This window comes from Trachypithecus francoisi, unplaced genomic scaffold, assembly GCF_009764315.1.
Source record: "Trachypithecus francoisi isolate TF-2019V2 unplaced genomic scaffold, Tfra_2.0 Lachesis_group3, whole genome shotgun sequence".
NCBI classification, from domain to species: Eukaryota; Metazoa; Chordata; class Mammalia; order Primates; family Cercopithecidae; genus Trachypithecus; species Trachypithecus francoisi.
Window position 1 is genome coordinate 43,517,401 of NW_022681468.1, and position 23,790 is coordinate 43,541,190.

The 23,790-nt window shown below is 39.1% G+C and overlaps 2 long non-coding RNA genes across 2 annotated transcripts in view; one reads left to right on the forward strand and one right to left on the reverse strand.

Annotated features, from left to right (window-relative positions):
- Nucleotides 1-438: 438 nt before the first annotated feature.
- LOC117069508 lies at nt 439-4,423 on the reverse strand. The gene is made up of 2 exons (XR_004431570.1): nt 4,130-4,423; nt 439-1,523 (listed from the first exon to the last, which is right to left on the reverse strand). It is a non-coding gene; the product is annotated as an uncharacterized LOC117069508 (long non-coding RNA).
- The window catches only part of LOC117069507, a 60,681-nt gene continuing 38,340 nt past the window's right edge, over nt 1,450-23,790 (forward strand). The window contains exon 1 of the long non-coding RNA XR_004431569.1: nt 1,450-1,532. This is a non-coding gene — a long non-coding RNA (uncharacterized LOC117069507). The remainder of the gene's footprint in view (nt 1,533-23,790) is intronic.

Here is a 23,790-nt window from a genome sequence, read left to right on the forward strand (position 1 = left end):
TGCCACCATACCCTGGCTAATTTTTGTATTTTTAGTAGAGACGGGGTTTCACCATGTTGGCCAGGCTGGTCTCGAACTCCTGACCTCAGGTGATCTGCCCGCCTCAGCCTCCCAAAATGCTGGGATTACAGGCGTGAGCCACTGTGCCCGGCCAAATGCTGCTTTTTCTAATAGGTGTTCCCTGACTGACCACAGTCAGTAAAATAGCTCCTCATTCATTCATTCATTCTGGGTGAACTTCCATTGCAGTCCATCTATTTGGCTTCCTTCCTTGTCTTACCCTGTTTTTTCCTGAATGGCTGGATTCTCTTTGTTATATAGCCAACCAAAAATATAATTTATTCTTCTCTTGTTAGTTAAATAATATTGTTTGGTTTATAGGTAGGGTTAATTTTTATTTGAAAACATATATGTGTAAAAATTACAGAAGAATATATGAAACACTTTAACCATATAATCTTCGGGTAGTAGGAGTTGTGGTGATTTTTATTTCCTTTGTTATACTTTTCTGTATTGACTGATTTTATTCCCAGTAAATTCAGTTTAAGATGACAAAATCTCTGTTTTTTGTAGTCATAAACTTGTACTAGTCATAAACATGTGCTAGCTCCATGTGAAAAAATCAGTGCTGTTCAACATAAATTCTCAGGATATCATACTCGAGGGCCAGTAAGAATAAGGGCAAAGAAACAAGTGTTAAGGCGAGCAAATTAGATGGCGAGAGAAAACCTAGTCTGCAAAGTTACCATTTAAATCCTTAACTCCAGGCAGCTATTTCTTAAATGGTTTTCTTCGGTCATACAAGGTGACCATGGGTCACATAAGGTAATGTTAAAATCACAAGTCAGGGTTTCTGTCTGACTGCTGGTGGGCCAGATATCTTCCCCTCCCATGAAAGAAAAATCATTCTGTAGTGTTAATAATCTTGTCACATCTGTAGTAATGAGCACTTCCTCTTCCCCCACCAAGCCCCTCACCCCAAATTCTGCTTGGGGCATTATACTGCAGGCTAATGATCTAAACAAAATTAAGATTGGTTAAATTAATAATTCCATGTTCCCACTTAAGAATTTATTTTGCACTTAAGATATTGAACCATAGTCTTGTGTATATTTTTAATGCAAGCAAATATTAGTGAAGCAAATTTGTCATTTTCATTTGTGTATTTTGGACAAAGGTTTGTTTATACTCAGTGAAATGATAATTTGTCTGGTTATTTCTCCTTTTCCCAGCAAAGAATGTTTAATCTCCTTTCTGAAAATGATTCGATTTGGGAAGCAAATCCTATGTTGAGAATTCTTCCCAGATTTCAAGTTATATAACTGAACAGATGGCATTCGCATGGCTTTGACAGGTCAGGCTGTGATCACAGGACATCCTGAGGAAGCAGCTCGGAAGCCTTCCCAAGGAGAGTGGGAAGATCCCGTGAGTGAGCAGGCATGTGTGGCTGTGGGATTGGGTGAAGAACTGCACTCTGACTCAGCTTCCCATCTTCACGACCCAGGAGCAAATTCTTCAGGATCCTGAAAGAGGTACAAATAATCCTGCAGAAACTAGTGGTACATTTGATTGAATCAGAAAAATAAACAAATCTTTCCTGTGGGAGAAAACAAAGTCTCTCAGGGAATGTGATACAGGGAGAGTGATTTGGTTTGTGGTCATGGTTGAAAAGCCACAGGTAGATGGACAGTGAACTGGATGTGTTCTAATTGTATCTTGGGCTTGCAGCATGATGGGGCAAAAATGGGAAAAATATCCCTGTCTTCACAGAGTTTGCAGCTTACTGGGAGAGAAAAAAAATCACTCGCTCAGTCAATAAATACATGAACAAATACACACATGACTGTGATAAGGGCCAAGGAGAAAACAAAGAATGCTGGGAAGGGGGATACAGAAATGTGTGTATAAAATTTTAGATAGAAATCCTCTTTTAAAAAATATGTCATTCGAGTAAAGAAAGACCTGACGGAAATGAGAGAAAACCATGCGTATAGCAGGGAAAGAACTCCAGTGAGCGGAAACAGCCAATGCAAATGCCCTGAGCCAAGGGAAATGCCCGGAGTGTCCAGGGACCCATAAAAATCCCAGTGCGGCAAAAGCAGAGCACACCGGGGAAGAAGTGTGCAAGATGAGGTTTGAAAGCCAATGTGAGGTCAGATCATACAGAGTCTTAAAGTTCACAGCCTGGAATTGCCATTTCTTCTGAGTGAGATGGAAAATATTAGAAGGGTTTGGAGCAGACAAATGACATAATTTGGATTATTGTTTACTGGTATCACTCTTTGTAGGAAATAGATTGTGGAGCAGCAAGGGCAGAGGCAAGGGGCAGGGCAGTGAGGGGCAGGGAAGAAGCATCTAGAAGGCTATTGAGATAACCCAGGCAAGAGAGGAAGGTGGATTGGACCAGGATGGTGGCAATCTAAGCAGCAAGAAGTGGGTAAATTCTGGATATATTTTGAAGGTAGAATCAACAGGTCTGGTTAATGGATTAGATGCATTGTATGAGAGAAAAAAAAAAAGAAGAGTTCAGAGTTATTCCAAGGTTTCGGTGCTACACAACTGGAAAGACGGAGTAGATGTGAGAAGCTTAATAAGAAGGAGGAGAATGTGGGAAGGGCAGGTTTGGAGGATATCAGGACATCTGTTTGGAATATATTATGTTTGAGATGTTGAGTGGGCAATTGAATGCACAAATCTGATGTGCCAAGGAGAGATTTGGGCTGAAAATATAAATGAGACAGTCATCTGTACAGACATGGCATTTAAAGCCATGAGACTCCGTGAGTTCACCTGGTGATGGATAGTGCGTACAGACACCAAGAGAATATGCAGACAGTGATAGTCTGTATGGAATGCTGCTGGTAAGTCCAATGAGGCAAGCTGACCATTGGGTTAAGCCATATGCAAGTCATCACTGATCTTTATAAGACCAGTTTTTTAGAATCTAGGGCAAAAGGTTTGCTGGACTGGGTTCAAGAGAGAATGCAGACATTGGACACAGCAAGCAAAGACACTCCATTCAAAAACATTTGCTTTACAGGGAAGAGGAGAGATAGTGGTAGTTGGATGGGAAGATGGGATCAAGAGAGGATTTAAAAATTTTTTTAATTGAAGTACTATATATATGGTAAAGATGCTTACTGCTTGTGTATCGCTCTATAATTTCCACAGCCAAACACACCCAAGTAACTAGTACTCATTTCAAGAAAAATAATATTGCTAGTCCCCAAAAAGTCTCCTGCCTGCTCCCTTTCAATCACTGTCCCCACCCAAGGGCAACAACTATCTTGAACTGACTTCTAAAACCCAATTCATTTTCCTACTTTTGTACTTTGCATAAATGAAATCATACAGTTCATGCTCTTCTGCATCTGGTTTCTTTGCCTGTATGTTACATTTGTCATATTCATCATATTGTTGCCTGTAGTGACGGTTTGATCATTCTTATTGCTATATAATAATCTATTGTGTGAGTATACCAAGATTTATTGATCCCTTCTACTGCTGCTGGGCACATGGGTATTTTCCAGTTTTACAAATAGTGCTCCTATGAGCATTCTAGTACATGTTGTTTGGTGAGCGACATTTTATTGGGTATATTACGTAAACATTTTATTGGGTATATTTCTGTGAGTGGAATTGCTGGGGCATAGAGAATGCATATGTTCAGGTTTAGTTTTCCAAAATGGATATATCGATTTATGCTCCCACCAGCACTGTAAGAGAGACTTTATCAGTAATAGGGGTGATATTATAATATCTTCATCTGTTACTCCTTTGTCTTATATCTTAATTTTTTGAGAATGAAGGGGGTGAAGAGGGGTAGTGATTACTGGGCCCCCTCAAAATCTTAAGGAAGAGACTGCTGCTCATAGGGTTGTTGTGAGGAGTGACCCACTGTAAAATACCTGGCATCATCCGGGCCCAGGATATGTATCCAGCATATGTTAGTTGTCACTCTAATTTTGTAGTCACCCTCTCAGCTTTGTCTCCAACTGCAGTTTCCTTCTCCTCCAAATCATACTCATCCATCCAATTTGCTTTATAGCACTGGGAAAGGGTGAGCGCTCATGGTGCTTCACTGACCATATTGCAGGACCAAGAATAAGTAGCACAGAAGCTCACATACCCCTCTTCATAACTTTCTCTGCCTCCTTCTGTTAGACCAGGCATTTCATCAGGTTCCTGAAGGGGTTAAAGAAGAGCCCTGTGTTCAATTTCATTGCAAGTCATCTAATAAGCCATCTATAGAAAAAGCATACTCTAGAGATGGTTTATACCACCATCGAACGCTAATAGTAGCAGTCCTAAGGAGGGCTGGTTAAATTATAGCTGGATGTAATTCCTTGCCATTTGTTGCTATCTGGAGATGTTCATTGTTTATTTAACGAATAAATTTAATACACTTCTGCATTAAAAAAAATTTCTTTCCTTATAGCTATGTCCATCCAAAAGGAGCATATGTAACTAAAATCATCATCACTAAGGAGATGAATTGATTTTTACAGGATTGTATCTGATTATATCTTTTATTCCCACATCAAAACATCTTTCAGTGATGTAATCTAGGTAAAACCAAAATCTTCTCTATAGTGTATTTATATATACTAAAAGGATGTATATATACACTTTATTTTTTAGAACAGTTTGGACTTGCAAAAAATGATAAAGATAGTAAAGAGAGTTCCTATGTACTCCATATCCAGTTTCTCCTATTATTAACAACTTATATTTGTATAGTACATTTGTTATAATTAGTGAATCACTACCTGTATATTATTAACAAGTCGATACTTTATTCAGATTTCCTTGGTATTTATCTAATGTCCTTCTTTTTTTTTTTTTTTTTTTTGAAACAGAGTTTTGCTCTTGTCACCCAGGCTGGAGTGCAGTGGTGCGATCTTGGCTCCCTGCAACCTCTGCTTCCCGGGTTCAAGCAATTCTCCTGCCTCAGCCTCCTGAGTAGCTGGGATTACAGGTGCCCGCCACCATGCCCAGCCAATTTTTAAATTTTTAGTAGAGACGGGGTTTCACCCCGTTGACTAGGCTGGTCTCGAACTTTTGACCTCTGGTGATCCACCTATTTTGACCTCCCAAAGTGCTGGGATTACAGGCATGAGCCACTGCACCCGGCCCCTAATGTCTTTCTTCTATTTCAGAATCCCATCCAGGATACCATATTACATTAGTTGTTGTGTCTCCTTAGGCTCCTCTTGGCTGTGATGATTTTTCAGATTTACCTTGTTTTTGAGGAATACTCATCAAATATTTTGTAGATTGCTCCTTAACTGATATTTATCTGATTTTTTTTTTTTTTTGCATGATTAGACTGGATTATGGGTTTTTGGGTAGAAAACCACAAAGATAAAGAGGCTTTTTGTTGCATTGTATCATGGGTATATTCCATCAACATGACTTATTACTGTTGATATTGATCTTGATTGCTCGGCTCAGGTAATTTGTCATGTTCTTCACTGTAAAGTTAAACCATGTCTATGCTGCACCCTTTGGAAGGAAGTCACTACATACAGCCCACATCAAAGGAGTAGAGGGTTATGTTCTACCTCTTTGAGTGTAGAATATCTACAGAAATTATTTGGAATTTTTCTGCATGGGAGATTTGTCATTTTCCTTGATTTATTTATTCAATTATTCATTTATAATAGTGTAAACTCATAGTTATTTTACACTTTCAGTTATAGTCTAATACTGCATTATTTTGTGGTTCAAATTGTTTCAGGTTTGGCCATGAGGAGCTCTTGTTGAAGTTGGCTCCTCTATCCCTTTGAGATCCTCCTATCATTTTGTGTGTGTGTGTTAGATACTTAATTTCCGGCACTACAAGATGCTCCAGGGCCAACTTGTATATATGCTAACTCAATCTTAGAATCAGCAGTTTCTCCAAGGAGCTCTAGTTTATTTTACTGGAGAACAGTATTAAAGCCAAAATCTGGGCACTAGAAGTTCTCCTTGCTACTGAGGTGTCATTGCTTTCTAGGCTCTCTTAGTTGACACAACAAGGAAATATGTATACTAAGCTCTGTATATATGTACAAATATCTGTAAATATTTCTATATGTAACCATAGGTATCTATGTTAAGCTAAACATGAGTGAATTCATACTGATAGCCCCAACTCTAATTCATTACCACATGGACCAACCCAGCCTATTCCCATTGCTTACCTGTGAACTCCATGAGAAATCTGGCTCCCACCATCTGCCATGCATTTACTTAATTGCTAATTCTGGTGTAAGTGCAGAGCAGTATTAGAACTGTTAACTTGAAACCTTATGGGAAACAACTTTATTAAGTACAGTTTTATGGACATTTTCTTTCGCCTTTAGTCTTACAGATTCCTCTCATTTCCAAAATCACTTAGGTCAGCATCTTTTCCTCCCACCTCCTTCAGTGAAGCTACTTTATAGATTTTTAGTACAGTTAGATTGTTTTGTCACTGCAGTCCATTCTAGGACCCTTGACCTTCTAAATGATCTTGAAAATGTGCATACACTAATGTTTACTCTTTGTTCTATAAAGTTCCATGGGTTTTGATATATGCAGTGTCATGTATCCATAATTACAGTATTACATAGACAGTTTTACCACTCTAAGAAATTTCTCCTGCTTAACCTCTTTAATCCTTCCTCCCCTCTCCCTGAGCCCCTGGAAATCAATGCTTTTTTCTTACTGTCTCCATAGTTTTGCCTTTTCCAGAATGTGATATAATTGTAAACATACAGTATGTAGCCTTTCAGATTGGGTTGTTTCACTTGAAACTATGCATTTAAGATTCATTCATGTCTTTTTGTGATTCAGCAGCTCATTTATTGTTATCATCAAATAATATCCCATCAACTGGCTGTTCCACAGTTTATTTATCCATTCACCTATTGAAGGATATCTTAGTTGCTCCCAATTTTTGGTCATTATGAATACAGCTGCTATAAATATTTGTTTGCAGGCTTTTGTGTGGATATATATCTCAAATCAGCTGCATAAACACCTAAAGGGGTTCCAATGCTGAATCATATGGTTAGACTGTGTTTAGCTTCTCTGCCTGTTTAACTAGCATGTGCCACTCCTCAAAATCAGGTGGTGACCACCCTACAATCATCAACAGTCATCATCACCAGTTATTTCACTATTTCTTCCACCCTCATTCCAATTTTCAGTACATAAATACGTCTACTGAGTGTACTTCCTGTGTAAGAATAATCATTCTTTATACTTTTCAAAGTCCTTTCACATGCATTATCACAATACCTCTAAAATAGCAGTATAGGAGCCAACCTGTTCCAGGCAGAATCCTGGCTCTGATCCTAATCTACGGCCTGACACAGGGAAAGTATCTGAATCTTTTCACCTGTAAAAGGGGATACTGTAGCACCTATCTAAACTTACCTGTCCATGTGGTAAAGATTTAATGAGTGTTTAGGGTAGCACCACTTCTTGGACCATGTCACATGCTATTTGACGGCTCAGCCAAGATTAGAATGCCAATCTTTTGATTCCTATTCCTATGCTTCTTATCCTAGAAATGAGATTATTCCTCCAACCTCTTTTCCCTGCAACCTCGGCCAATATGGGTGCCCTGGTGGCATCAAAGCAATTGACCTAACAATCAATTTAGGAAAGGCTCTGGTATTTTTTGTGCACATGCATGGTAGGTGAAGGATCTGTTTATAGTCAAGTAGGATGATCCAATAACCACTGACAGAAATAGTCTTTTCTTATCTTTAATGAATAAAAAGAATAGCAGACTTCATTTTAATATCTAGGCTCTTAGATCAATCAATGGACTAAGTACTGAAATAGTTTAAAAATCCATAAGTTGAACTGCATGAACATGAATCTGTGCATTAAATTATATGGGCATAAAATGAATCTGTTCAAAAACAAGTTTGGGCAGTTCACATCTGGTATGTAGTGTTTTCAGAGTAAGGTTTAATTATTTTAAGAGGTTTTAAAACTCTGTATCCCAGCCAGAGAATGCTTATCTGCTTTATGCTAGTTTTTACCTGCAGAGTTTTTGTCTCTGTGACATCATATATTTATTTGCTGCTATATTTTAGAATGCATTGCACAACAGTGGGAACTGATCTAAGAAGGTTAATCATATTCTGGCAGTCGCTGAGCAGGCTGGCAATTAATGAGAAAGTTTGAAGAAAAATGTTATTTCAGACTACACCACAGCCTATTCTATATGGTCAAGTTGACTTTTTATGATCAGTTGGTTGCTTATGTAAACAGTGAAAGTGCAAAAATCCTCAAGGACTGACAAGCAAAGATTAATATTATGTTTACAAAATAAGCAAACGCAAAATATCCACAATGCTTTCACAGACACACACATACACACGCACACACATATGCACATACATGCATGCACAAACACATCTTTGTTGCAACCTGTTCGTCTTGGGCTAGAGGTATGTGTGGGACGTGACTAGAACTATCGGTGAGGATCATCAGGATTTCAAATAACTTGCAATGATTGATATCAGTTATAAAAACACTGAATTATCCAACTGATCATGGCTAGAGTATAGTTTGGAAAGTATTTATAAATAAAATTATATTCTAGTCACAACAATTTAACAATATAAATATATAGAGAAACTTAAACATACAAACATTTCAAGTAAATGCTAATTGTGACCTAATGCCTTTAGTAGAGAAGAATAATAAGAAAATTCATCTAGTGTTCTGTTTATAACTCTAATGCGAAAGATAGTTCTCTATTAGTTGAGTCAAATGTTTGTATCTTGATTATGGGCGTCAGAATTTTGAGGTCTTTACTGACCTACACTACTACCAAGAAAAAAAAGAAAAAGGAAGAAGTGTGGCATTTATTTGTCCATTAGTTCACTTTGTTCATTCATTCTGCAAATATTCAGCATTTACCATGTACGTGGCGTTGAACTTGGCCTGAAGAACAGGCAACCTAATGGTGTTTGGAGAACTGAAATAGTTATACTGCAAGTAATCTAATTGATTAAATGTTCTTATTTAAAGTTGAAGACTGAGGCAAATTAAAACAGCCAAACAATTCTGGCTAGTTTTACCTATGCACTCTTGTTATGTCTATACCCATCTTCCACTAAACTTCTCTTGTCATTCTTCCCTATTTTCTAACCACTATTAAAACTCTGACAGATATATTGTTATTTGCATTAATATACAATTAAGTTGGTCAATGATCCTAATCCATTCACTTCAACTACATAAGTACAATGTAAGTGAAATAAACATGTCATTTAAAAATGAGGTCTGATCAGTACCATAAGACAGGTCAAAAAGGAAAATAAAGAAAATGAGGTCTGAGGTTAAAATTTTTCATTTGAAAACATCAAAACTGAACCCAGAAATGATCACAATAGAAGCAGACAGACATTCCTTAGAACCTCTTTCTACTTTCTATTTCCTGAAATGGGTTTTCTCTGTTTTATTTCATTTTGTATCACAGATGACTATTTGGTTTAGTGTGTCTAATTCCTCTGCAATTAGATTTGCAGAACATATTATTTCATTTAATATAAAAGTTTTTGAATCACAGCCAAATTGCTGTAGGACAAGCAGATTTTGTTTTCTTACAATTTCATTAGTAAAAAAAATGAGGATACCAATATTGAAATGTCACAAATATGGAATTTTAAGTCAAACATCTGTGTTCCCTTAAAGGAGAATATCTTTTCTGAAGCTTGGGAGCCTCTATTAGTGAACAAATTAGTTAAACAGACATTTGCAATAAAAAAAAAAACCATCAGTTTTGTTGAATTATTTTTGTTTTATTATGGGTTTATTTCATTATTAGAAGTAGAAAAAATACATAAAATAATAGAAGAATAAGAAATAAAACAATTACTTGAGGCTCTACCAGGCAAATGATTCTGACGTGCTTCACTGAACACATGATGTAACCTGAGCCCCTGTCTCTGGCTTGATAGAGCATCTGTTTCTCACAGATGCCTGAAAAACACTCTGCTCCTCTGGATGCTGGGGCGCATTTCTGAGCATTACACTACCTTTAGCAAAGAGTGCAAACACGTATTCTGTTTGTAAGTGATGGAAGAATGTAGACGGTTGTGTTGTGCATACTGTCTACATCCTTCTATGTATATACGCTCCTGTACTCAAAAGAAAAGTCACACTTAATTCATGGTCCATGGCTGTAGAAACAATAAGAAATACCACATCTCATACTGCAAAAAAGCAGGTGGAAGAACCAATATCTCTTATTTAGATATACTGTAGTAGTAAAAGAGCACATACTCAGTACTAAGGAAGGGGCATCTGCTTTTCTTAGTTCTGGGGATGGCTATGTATAATAACTTCAGAGGAACACTGATGCGGTGGAAGACACGTGCATGTCTCTTTTTTCCCCCTATTGCATACAGAGCTCTGGTACAGAGCACTCAGTGGATACTCATAAATATTTGTTGAGTGAATGAAAAGAGAACAACGAGAACTGTGATGCATTTCTAAAACAGGACTAAAACAGGCCACATGGTTAAAGTAAATGAAGATACTTAGCCAGAGAGAAGGAGACTCGGGGAGCACAATAGTCCTCTTTGTATTTGAAATAAATTTTCACGTAGAGGAAGAGCTAGATTCAACCTGAGTGACCTAGGGAACAAAATAAGTGACTGTATAAAGAGGAACATGCAATTAGAGCTGCCCCAAATGGAAGAGTAACCACTGGAATAACTCTTGTTAAGTCTTGACCATTCTAATTCTTACCCAGTTTCTACAACTTTCTGTTACCAAAGTTGCTCATTCATTCACCCATTCATTCAAAAACACATATTTACATGGGTGAACACTTATCTCCAAACTCATCAAACTGTATACATTAAATATGTACAGCGTTTTATGTGACAATCATACCTCAATAAAGTAGTTTTAAAAACAGCCACTACCACCAAAAATTCCCCACAAAAATACATACTGAGCACCTTCAGCATACAGGTACTCTATCAGGTTCTGGGGAAATAACTGTGAACCCAACAAACATGGCCTCTTTTCTCATTCAGTTTAGAAGCTGGTGAAGGAAACAGATAAGGTAGTCAGACAAATCCTTTACCAATGATCATGCAACTTTGGTTTCAGTAAAGTCAGTTGCTTAAATCACAGTTGCATGATCATTTGTAAAGGATAACAAAAAGGGAAATCCTGAATCATGTAAGGTCTAGACAGGATGATCTCACTAGTCTTTCCAACTTTTGAGATTCCTAGAATACTATGCTTTCTCCCTGCATTCTCATCTCAGTAAATTGTCCCGTGATGACACCCAGAAGTCATTATGTTCACTCTCATCCTCCTCATCTCTACTGTGAAGTCACTACTGACTCTTGACCATTCTAATTCTAGTTCCCACACTCATCACAAGGGTGTCCTCAGGGTGGCTGGCTGACACCTCCTGAGTCCACATCTGTGGTCCAGCAGCATGTGAATGATAAAGTACAGCACCCCATGAGATCCTAATGCAGTTGGTTTGCTGATCATAGGTTGAGAAATAAGATTCTTCTGTGTGATGGGTTGAATGGTGGTCCCCACAAAGATATATCCACGTCCAAATCCCTGGAAACTGTGAATGCTACCTTACTTGGAAAAAGTCTTTGCAGATGTAATTAAGTTAAGGATCTTGAGATGAGATCTTCCTGGATTCCCCAGTAGGCCTTAACTCCAGTCCCAAGTGTCCTTCTAAGAGACAGAAGAGGACACAACAAACACACAGAGGAGGAGGTAATATGAAGATGGAGTCAGAGAATGAATGGATGTGGCCATGAGCCAAGGAAGCTAAGGACTGGCAACAGTCACCAGAGGCTTGAAGAGGCAAGGAAGGATTCTCCCCTGTAGCCTCCAGGAGGAGTGTGATGACACCTTGATTTCAGACTTCTGGCCTCTATAATGATGAGAAAATAATTCTTCTGTTGTTTTAAGCCACTTAGTTTGTGGCAATTTGTTTAGAAGCCCTAAAAACTAACCCATTATGCCTCCCACCATCCAATACAAACAGTTCATCACAGTGCTATCAGGGGGATCTTGCTAAACGTGAATCTGACCAACATATACCCCTGCTTTAAACCCCTTGTTTCTCCGCAACCCGCAGGCAGCACTCGCTTTCCTTGCTATGATGCCATGAAAGACTCTTCACTAGTATGACATACTTCCCTGGGGGGACACAGGTGATGCTCAACTCATAGCATGATGAAGTCAATGCCTCTGTCCCTCCCACTCAAGAATTCATATGAGAATAAAACTGATGAAACTTTTACAGGGATAGACACTCTAATTAAATTTAAACAAAATAAAAACAGAAAAGAAACCATCTTCAATCTGCTCCTGCTGTTAGGTGACTTGGGACACACCTCCATGATCGTGCTCTGCTGACTGCTGCCTGCCTTCCTCTCCAGCTGCCTCCCGGAGCACGTTTTGCTTCAGCAAACTGACTTGCGTTCAGTGCCTAGGACACATGTCAGTCACTTGTGCCTCTTTGCCTTTGCACATCCTTTTCCCTTTGCTTGGAATGCCCTTACCACACGTAGCCACCTCACAAACTCCTATTCATCTCATAAAGTCAAATTTGTAATCCATTTACTCCAGGAAGTCTCTCTGTCCACTTACAGTTTCATCATTCCCTTTCTTATGCAACGATCTTACTGTTTATAAAATATAACGTTTTATTTTATTATACTGTTTTGTAATTCTTTGTTTATGTATCCATTTCTTTGAAAGCCAGGCCATATTAAACTCATTTTATTCAGCCTTAATGAAAAGAAAAAAAGAAGATCCTGCCATTTGCCACAACATGGATGGGTGTGGAGGACATGCTGAGTGAAATATGCCAGACACAGAGAGAAAAATATTGCATGATCTCACGTATATGTGGATTATTTTTAAAAAGAGTCTTATATACAGAAACAGTGAGTAAAATAGTGGTTACTATGGGCAAGGGGAGGGGAGGAAATGCAGTGATATAGGTCAAAGGATACAAAGTAGCAGAGAGAAACAAGTCTAGAGATCTAATGTATAACATGAGGATTACAGTTAATAAAACTTGCATTGGGGTCAGATGTGGAGCTCACCCAGGACTTTGAGAGGCCGAGGTGGGCGGATACTTTAGGCCAGGAGATGGAGACCAGCCTGGCCAACATGGTGAAACCCAGTCTCTACTAAAAATACAAAACTTAGCTTGGCTGTAATCCCAGCTACTTGAGAGACTGAGGCACAAGAATCATTTGAACCCAGGAAGTGAGGTTGTAGTGAGCTGAGATCGCACTATTGCACTCCAGTCTGGGCGATGGCGTGAGACTCTGTCTCAACAAACAACAAACAAACAAACAAACAAAAACAAACAAAAACCTTGTATTAGGGATTTTTGTTAAATAAGTGTATTTTAGCTGCTCTTGTCACACACACACAAAAGTAACTCTGTGAGATGATAGATATGTTAATCTGCTTTATCATAATAACGACTTTCCTGTCTATGTGTACCATAACATCATGTTATAAACCTCAAATGTACACAAGAAAATTTATTTTTAGTTTTTTTTTTTTTTTTTTTTTTGAGACGGAGTCTCGCTCTGTCGCCCAGGCTGGAGTGCAGTGGCCGGATCTCAGCTCACTGCAAGCTCCGCCTCCCGGGTTTACGCCATTCTCCTGCCTCAGCCTCCCGAGTAGCTGGGACTACAGGCGCCCGCCACCTCGCCGGCTAGTTTTTTTGTATTTTTTTAGTAGAGACGGGGTTTCACCGTGTTCGCCAGGATGGTCTCGATCTCCTGACCTTGTGATCCGCCCGTCTCGGCCTCCCAAAGTGCTGGGATTACAGGCTTGAGCCACGAAAATTTATTTTTAAAAAGATGAATAAACTCATCTTGGTATTCTGTGTGCTTAGCATATAGAGGAAACCCACCACCATTCTACTGAATGATATTGATCCAGAATTTATGCTCTGGAATTGGTGAGCACGTTTCAGGGTTGTGATACTTCTTTTGCTATAAACATAACATGAATATTAATATCTAATGAAAATTCTCATGATTTTAGGAGAGAAGCTTGTGAGAGTTGGTAAAGAAGGTGAAAAAAATGCATTCATTTTTTAGGGAACTCAATTATTAGGCAGCCACACTGGGTTTCATAGAATCGATTTGAGAACTGGGAACATAACGATCTTCATCCAGTTCTGGTGATAAAATTGAAAGGGGATAATTTTATTCTCCACAAGGAGAAACACAAGTAGTTTTGAGAACAAGACAGCATCTCATCTTCACTTTCACCTGCAGATGTGTCCCGGACCCTGGTCCTTCTAAGTTGTCACCTGCCAATGCCTCTTCACACAGCTTTCTCAGCCCTGCCAGCACAGTCCCTTTTCTTCAGCAACAGAGAAGGGCACTGTGGCTCAGGGTTCCTTTGGGAATGGATGTTTGGAATAAAAGTAACACCACAATACCATTTCCACAAGTGCTCTACATGGCTTTAAAGAAAGCCTCTTGGTAAAAGTGTTTCCATCCCTGTCCTGAAGCTGGAATTCTGCCTGAGCTATTTTCAGCCTTGTTTCCAGTTGCCGCTGGCCAGTGGCAGGATTTCACACTCGGCTGCCACATCTCATGACTGCCCATTGCGTCCTTTTTCGGGAAAGCTTCTCCTCCCAGGCTGACACACGTGGGAGGCAGGCAGGCGAGACACTGCCCCTCCTTGCTCCTGCTGGATGCTATGGCCCTCTGGTGTATTTGCCTTTGGCTAGGCAGGACCTGCGCCTCGTTTTCCTGAAAGATAGTCCCTTTTCTCCCTAGGCTGTGAGCACAGATGTAACCACTTTCTTGGGAAGTTGCAGTCAGAAATGTATCCAGATAAATCCAAATGTGGGAGACTTCTCTACCTTGCTCTCTGCCCTGGAAAGCTGAGCTGCAGGACAACATGGAGAGGTTTCCTTGCACACTGGCTTCTGGAGGGACTCAGCCAATGAGGAACCCCAGGAGGACACTGAAGGGAGGGAACTGAGGTCAGGTTATATTCCCCTGACTTCCTCCCTGTGATGCTGCCTCTGTGAGGCTGTGGTCCTTGACTTCAGTCACTGCCCCTGTCAAGGTAGTATATATATCTCTGCACAGGACCCTTTCCTTCTGAGTTCCAGTAACTACAGTTGAGTCTTGAACAATGCAGGGGTTAGAAGTGCTGAGCCCCATGGAGTCAAAAATCCATGTATAACTTTTGACTCTCCCAAAACTTAACCACGAATAGTCCACTGTTGACCAGAAGCCTTATCAATAACATAAACAGCCGATTAACACATATTTTGTATGGATTACATATTGCAAGTAAGCCAGAGAAAAGAAAATGTTAAGAAAATCATAAGGAAGGGAAAATACATTTATAGTACTGAACTGTATTCACTGACATGTAAGTTTATGTTGCTTGTTTTCAAGATGGTCATCTGTCTGGAATGGTGAGGAACTGCAGCTGCAAACCTTGATGTATGGTGCATATCGAGCAATTAAACTTTTTCCTTTTTTTTTTTTGAGATGGAGTCTTGCTCTGTCACCCAGGCTGGAGTGCAGTGGCCGGATCTCAGCTCACTGCGAGCTCCACCTCCCGGGTTCACGCCATTCTCCTGCCTCAGCCTCCCAAGTAGCTGGGACTACAGGCGCCCACCACCCCACCCGGCTAATTTTTTGTATTTTTAGTAGAGACGGGGTTTCACCGTGTTAGCCAAGATGGTCTCGATCCCCTGACCTCGTGATCCACCCGCCTCAGCCTCCCAAAGTGCTGGGATTACAGGCGTGAGCCACTGCGCCCGGCCTAAATTTTTTCTTGTAATGTCATGACTTTTCTCTGCCTCTTGGGAGAACTTCCAGCATCACTAGTGGCACTTCGTTTGGGTACCACAGTGTTATTCAAGGTTTACAGTATTGCACTAAACAGGATGAAAGATACAGGAGAACCGCAAGATCACTTTTTACAACAAGACATTTAGTAGAGAGATAAATTGCTTACTTGTAGACGATTAGCAACACATGCGTTTTAAGTGGATCCTTGCAACACTTGAGCTCACCACAAGGGCAACGGAGATGGCTACAAAAGGATGACAGCAGTACAGTATGTACTGCAGTTAATCGGATGCAGTTAGCAGTTACCATTAATGCTGCATTTTTATGTTTGCTTACATTTCTCAACTGGGAACGGAGCTATGTGTGGTCTGTAAGTGTGTACGTTTTGATAAATTTTAACTTTGTATAATAGACTTGTGTATATTTTATGGTAGTAAATGATGAAATAGGCTAGTATCTATAGTATCTACATATATTTTTTGCATTCGTGACATACCTCACTTTTTCTTTATTTTTTCCCTGCTTCTAGTCTAAGTGATCTGTTTTTCAAATTGTTACAAATCTCCGAAATATTTGCATATAAATGGAACCGCTCAGTTCAAACATCTTGTTCAAAGGTCAACTGTATTACTTCCCTTTATCCTTTCAGGGCAAGGTGTGGTAACCTCTCTGCAGTTACTAACTTGGGTTATTGCACTGTTCCCTATGGCTCTATTGTATCTCACCCACACCTTTATAAACAGTACCATTGTAAATCTTATCCAAAGTTGAGTGTGCCAACTATTTGCTGTTGGAGCTTTTACTTTTAGATTCTAGACTGGAGAGATACAAAAGTTTAACTAACAGGGATCTTACAGATTTTGATAGATTATTTGGTTTCAAGGAACCAACTCAGACTTTCATTGAAGAGAGGGTCGACTGAAAGGACACAGTGGATGAAAAACACAAATGAAGTCCAATAAGAATACATCAACCCCTTTGAGAACTCAAAAGACTATTTTTTGATTTCAAGTCTTGCAGTTGCTTGTATATATCAACTGTTCCATTTCCTCTACAGAGCATGTTCCCCTGTTTCTCTTGATTCTTCCTTCATATCTATATCTCACAACTTCAGCTGGTGTGTGATTTTGACTTGCCAAGAACAGACTTCCTTCTTCACCTCTGACCTGGTAGTTGCCCTTACTAATTAAGTAGATGTTATTGGAGCATAAAGCAAATTAATAAGCAAACTAACAAGATTGTCGTTATCAATGAGGAGATAAAAACCAACTCAAATTCTTTTTGGAAGAGACAGAGTACAAATGAGTGTTTGTAAATGAGGTTCATTGCTTAAGAGATGTACCTACCTATTTCTATAGAATCAAAAATCATGATATATGTCTATTTATGTACCCGTATTTCTCAGAAGTAAGAATCAAGTCTTCTAGAGAGTTGAAGAGAACACTTTTGTTCTCAAACATGATACTTAGGGACAACCTGGGATGAGAGGCCCGAGTTTTTGGTACACAGCAGTTTAGTGGCTCTGCCTCCCTCAAGCTGGTCTGAATCTCTCTGGAACAGACTTGTTTAAAACTACAAATAGGGATAAAGAATCCACAGCAGCTTCAGTGATGAGTTCAGCCACTCACAATGGTTGAGTTTACTAGACTTCAAGAGATGCTTTGCGTAGGCTCTGAGAGGACATCTGACCCTTCCTTCTGGTATGCCCAAGCTCTGAACAGAACCTACTGACGAGGACTTTCTTGTCTCAGAGAAATCTGTTCCATAGGAGTGAACTGGTGAAAAGAGTAGAAGGTTAAACCTGGATTTATGTCAGCCAAAATGATATTTGTTGTTAAAAAGATAATTTACTTTAAAGTATGTGTTTCACATGAGGAAACAGAGACCCAGGAAATATAAGTGGCCTAATCCTGGTCACACAGAGAGTTGATGTATGCTATACCAACTGCTCGTCTTTAATTGATTGCCTATAATACTGAAAGTATTTTCAAATCTAGGATGACCAGGATAGAGGAAGAGTTCAGTGTTCATAGAAAACTCCTGAGAGAGTGACTTCCATAATAGGTTGATAAGAGGTGAGGGTAACCATATAACTTATTGTTCAAACTGAGACCGCTGTCAGAGTGAAAAGGAGTGTTGTTAATAATGAGGCTAGAACGTCAGGCATAGTGTGGAAGTGTCTCCCTAAATAATAGGCCATTGCCAAGAAGTGGTAAAGAGGAATCTCTAGGCTAATCCAAGAACTCAGGGAGGCTGGGGAAATAGATGTCCATGTGACAAGGTCCTTGTCAGTGATATTTGCCAAGGTTCTGAGCCTCTGGCTACTGAAATATATAGAAGATGAACTCCTCTAAAACAGGGAGCCTTAGGCTGAGGTTCTTCATGTAATTGGAGGTTTACTGTTCCCTTTGACGGGAAAGGGGAACCATTTATCTCTCAAATTATAGACCACTGGTCTGTTGGACAGCTCTGACTTCTCAAATTATAGGGTCAAGTTTTTCAGTCTAGTACCTTGTATGAGGAACAAAGAAGTTGTGGTGTCAATTCCATACTTGCTCTGTTCTCTTTTATTTCACAAAAAAATAGGTAAGAGAAATGAGAAATGAAAGTCCTCTTAGAGTGCACATCAATGTCCTCATCTATCTTACTCCATAAGTAAGGGACCAAACTATATCATCTGTTTCCAGATCACTGGCCATTAATGCTTCTTCTGTGTTTGTTATGACACCACTGTCAAAGTTTTGTGTTAATTAAAACTCCAACCCTAAATTGTAGGAAATAGGGTTGTGTTTAAGTTCTCTATCTTTTCTTTCCAAAATACATGTAAATAACTTGTTCCTGTTATGCAAAAAATAGGATCCATGCCTTCCAGTCAGAGCAAAAATGAAGGCAAGTTTTTACTGAGGATTTTTTTTTTTTTAAACAAAAGCAAATGAATCTACTGACTAATAATTTCCAGTAACAGCATTATGGCTAAAGCATAGCAAAACTAAAATCTCTCAATTGATAGTTACTCTTCCTTAATAAATTGAAACGTGAAACAAAACAACTCCATCAAATAGATATTTACTCATTCACCTGTTATTTCCTTCTATCAAGGACCCTTAATTTCCTGGCATCTGGCCCTGAACTTGATATTAGGGGTTAGGTTAATTTATGATGTTCATTTTGGATTATTTCTTCTTCTTCTCTCTCCTCCTCCTCCTCCTCCTTCTTCTTCCTCCTCCTCCTCCTCCTCCTCCTCCTCCTCCTCCTTCTTCTTCTTCTTCTTCTTCTTCTTCTTCTTCTTCTTCTTTCTTCTTTTCTTCCTCCTCCTCCTCCTCCTCCTCCTTCTCCTCCTCCTCCTTCTTCTTCTTCTTCTTCTTCTTCTCTTCTTCTTCTTCTTCTCTCCTCCTCTCCTCCTCTCTCCTCCTCCTCCTCCTCCTCCTCTCCTCCTCCTCCTCCTTCCTTCCTCCTCCTCCTCCTCCTCCTCCTCCTCCTCCTCTTCTTCTTCTTCTTCTTCTTCTTCTCTTCTTCTTCTTCTTCTCTTCTTCTCTTCTTCCTCCTCCTCCTCCTCCTCCTCCTCCTCCTCCTTCTTCTTCTTCTTCTTCTTCTTCTTCTTCTTCTTCTTCTTCTTCTCTCTTCCTCCTCCTCCTCCTCCTCTCCTCCTCCTCCTCCTCCTCCTCCTTCTTCTTCTTCTTCTTCTTCTTCTTCTTCTTCCTCTTCCACTTCCTCTTCTTCTCCTTCTCCTTCTCCTTCTCTCCTTTTTTCTTTCTTCTTCTTCTTTCTTTCTGGTGTTTTTTTTTTTTTGAGACAGAGTCTGGCTCTGTCATCCAAGCTGGAGTGCAGTGGTGTGATCTCAGGATCTCAGCTCACTGCATCCTCCTCCTCCTGGGCTTAAGCCATCCTCCTACCTCAGCCTCATGAGTAGCTAGGACTACAGGCACATGGCACCACACCCAGCTAACTTTTTCATTTTTTGTTGAGATGGGGTTTCACCATGTTGCCCAGGCCAGTCATGAACTTCTGGGCTCCAGTGATACTCCTGCCTCAGCCTCCCAAATTGCTGGAATTACAGGCATGAGCCACCATGCTTGGTCTATATTTTTCTTCTAACCCATCCTTCCTAATCTAAAAAATTATGTATTTTTTTGTATTATGGAAAATTAGATATTTTCTGGAAGACTTAGTGAAGTTCTTTCATAATCAAGACAGTCAATTGTTAACACCTATTCTTAATATTTTTTCATGTTGAAACCATATTTTCCATGTTGGCACAGAAATCTATATTGTCAACCAGATACTGATCTACATGCATGGATATACTCAAAAGTCGATTTTTGGAAAACTTTACCCTAACTACTAGGCACCCTCTAACTTATGCCAACATTCAAGGGGAATGACTTATTCTCTGGCCAACTCTGAAGGATACTTCTTCTTCCCTCATTCCCACTTTCTCAAGTGCCTGGCTAGATTTCCTTTCAGTCAAAAATGGTGTCTTTCCACTTTTCAGTGTCAGAAAATGTCCTTTGATATTTTCCAAGGCTTTCCCTTAGACGTCTGATATGTGAAAGCCACAAACCAAGAGATGTTACTTGGTTATTCTTCTGGGTTCCCTAAGTTTCTCCCTGTGTTGAGTTGGAGCAGCTTCTCAGCCATAGTGTCTACCTATACCTATATGCCCTTTGAGAAACTCTCAGAATTATTCTAAGAGTCTGCATTTTTAATGACCTTATTTAATAATGCATGCTCTAGACAGATGAAATTTAATGTTTAAATACAGAATCATGTTTACGCACAATGTTATATTCTCTATGTAAGAAAAGGAATCATATTTCTGTCATTTGCTTTTCTACTTAAGAAAAAGGCTTTACTCCCTCCTAATCCTCCCAAGTCTGACATGAAGTCAGGCTGTTTCATATTTGACACCACTGGGAAAATATCAGGAAGGTGGAAATCATGGTGAAGCCATGGATTTAGGATTTTTGGTCTGTGATTTTTGGTAAGTAAATTGTAGTATGTCTGAGTCATTCTCTCAAATCCTTCTGAGTTTGGGGGAATGGGGCTATTGTTGGGCCACTGTTTGTGACTTAACCCCTAGAAAATTCAAGTAGAGGATTCTATAAATCTGTGATCTGCTATCAACTCTGCTGTAAATAGAGGATCAGGTACAGTTTAAGAAAAGAACATAATCAAGGTATGGAGTTTCTTGGAGATAACACTTTTCTATTTCCTTTTATGAGAAAACATAAGGGTTGTACTAAGAAATTAAATTAATATATTTTGAAACTTATGAATAGTAAATTTTCCCATTTAGTACATGTTCATTACTTAAAAATTAAATATGGACCCTTTAAATAATTCAACATTTAAGGTGAGAGGGATCATAGAAATAGAGGAAAGGAGAAGGACCATTTTGGCAGAGAGCCCATAGTGCAAATAATGTGATATTAATACCAGTTAGATGATTGAATTCTGTCAATGATTTACTTTATTTTCTAAATTAAAGCAGTATTAAGATTATACACATACTAATGTCCCCTTGACTTGCATTCATATGTGCTTTCTTGAATGGGAAAGAAAGAAGAGACATAACTGTGGAATTTTAGTGGCAATTTGTTAAACTTTTGAGCATACATGTATTTGTTTTGCTGAAACCACAGAATTGGATCATGAACAAATAAATTTCTTATACAATTTCACAAAATGTCACCAATAAAATGCCTTTACTGAGTTATAATTTTAGACTTTCAGGCTTTATATAGGATCAACATAGGAAAAGTTACCTAGAATACCTTCGTAATTTTACAAAATTGCGGTTGAAGACATTATTTTCCATTTTCTAAAGATCCTATAGCAATTCATCCTTGAAACCAGATTGAAAATTTTTCATTTTAGAAAAATTTAGAAAAATTACAGTTTAGAAAAACTAAAAAATTAGAAAACTTGTATTTGCTCCCTCTAATCAGGCAAGAAGTCGAATATAACTTAATATATAGCACAATATGTTTCTATTTTTGTCAAAGCCACTAAAAACACTCAAATTAGATTAACTGCCTTGCTGTACCAATTAATTTAGTTCAAGTACTTGGTGATTTTAATTTTTCTTTTCTTCTTCTTTTTTTTTTTTTTTTGAGATGGAGTCGTCTCGTTCTGTGGCCCAGGCTGAGTGCGTGGCACGGCTCACTGCAACCTCCACCTCCTGGGTTTAAGCGATTCTCCTACCTCAGCCTCCCTAGTAGCTGGGACTACAGGCATGTGCCACCATACCTGGCCAATTTTTGTATTTTTAGTAGAGATGGGGTTTCACCATGTTGGCAAGGCTGGTCTTAAACTCCTGACCTCAAGTGATCTGCCCGTCTCGGCCTCCCAAAGTGCTGGGATTACAGGCGTGGGCCACTGCACCTGGCCTATTTTTCTTATTTTAAAAATTAATCGTTTATTTGTAAATGGCATATAACCATACTGAAATAAAAAGGTATAAACATGAAATAGATTAAAGCAGGCATTTATATGCATAAATTCTGTGTGGTTGCTTTTTAAACATTCTCATTATCCAGAGTCATCTGTTTTTGTTTTGTTTTTGACAACATGGGCATTAATTTATAAGGTTGAAATATAGCTTCATTGATTTTATAAATAGGGATGATTATAAATAGCAAGTTTGTGAGAAGTATACATATACTTTTTTGACACAACAATTAGAGGTGATCATAAAATTAATTTCTTTTTTTTTTTTTGAGACGGAGTCTCGCTCTGTCACCCAGGCTGGAGTGCAGTGGCCGGATCCCAGCTCACTGCAAGCTCTGCCTCCCGGGTTTACGCCATTATCCTGCCTCAGGCTCCCGAGTAGCTGGGACTACAGGCGCCCACCACCTCACCCGGCTAGTTTTTTGTATGTTTTTTTAGTAGAGATGGGGTTTCACCGTGTTAGCCAGGATGGTCTCGATCTCCTGACCTTGTGATCCGCCCGTCTCGGCCTCCCAAAGTGCTGGGATTACAGACTTGAGCTGCCACACCCGGCCTCATAAAATTAATTTCTAATCCCTTGCCAAATTGGCCAATGGTCAGGAATAAATATTGGCTGCTTTGTTAATGTGTTTATTTTCAGGTCTTTAATAGTATGATCTGCCTGGCCATTGGTCTCAAAAATAATTATGGATGTAGATTTTGTTCTACACTTCAGAGTTCACCTTGGTAAATGAATACATTCTTTCCTTACCATGTCTTGTGGGGAAAATGAATATATTTACATGAAGCAAGTAGCATACTGCCTGGGGAGAGATGAGCCTTGGCTGAAAAGATGAAATTAGATTTATGTGACAGCAGCTGTTCTGCAATATGTGTAGCAGTATCAACCAATTTTGATTCTTGAAATAAGTATGCTCATATTTCCTCCTAACTTCCAACCAAAGTTATGCTTAGGTAGGAACTATGGTTAATAAGGATACTCCATCAATATTAAATGTAATAATTACAACTAAAATATATGTGCTACTTTATGGTTTGTAATATAAATGGATAGGCAGGGAGCCAAAAATGTCAAATTCTGCATCTGTTAGAATTATATTTGGCTATATAGACAAGAATAAGAAAAGAAAACACACACACATACATACACACACATACACACAGTGCAAATATAAAAACAAAACACCCCTGGCTGAAACAGGTGGAAAAGCAGTTCTCTCTTATCTACAAGAAGAGCTGAGACAGGTTGTCTCTGGTCCTTGTGGTGGCTCCACAATATCTTGCTGCTCTGTCATCCTTAGTATTATCAATTTATGAGTCCACAGTAGCTACCTGCGCTCCAGCCTTCATGTCTATATTCCAGGTAAGAGAAAGGAGGAGCAAGAGAAGGGCCCACCTCCCACCATTTTAAGAAAACCCCCTAGAAGTACCACCTAACAGTTCCATTCGTACATAATTGGTCAAAACTGAGTGATGTAGTCACATCTAACTGCAAGGGAGTTCTGAG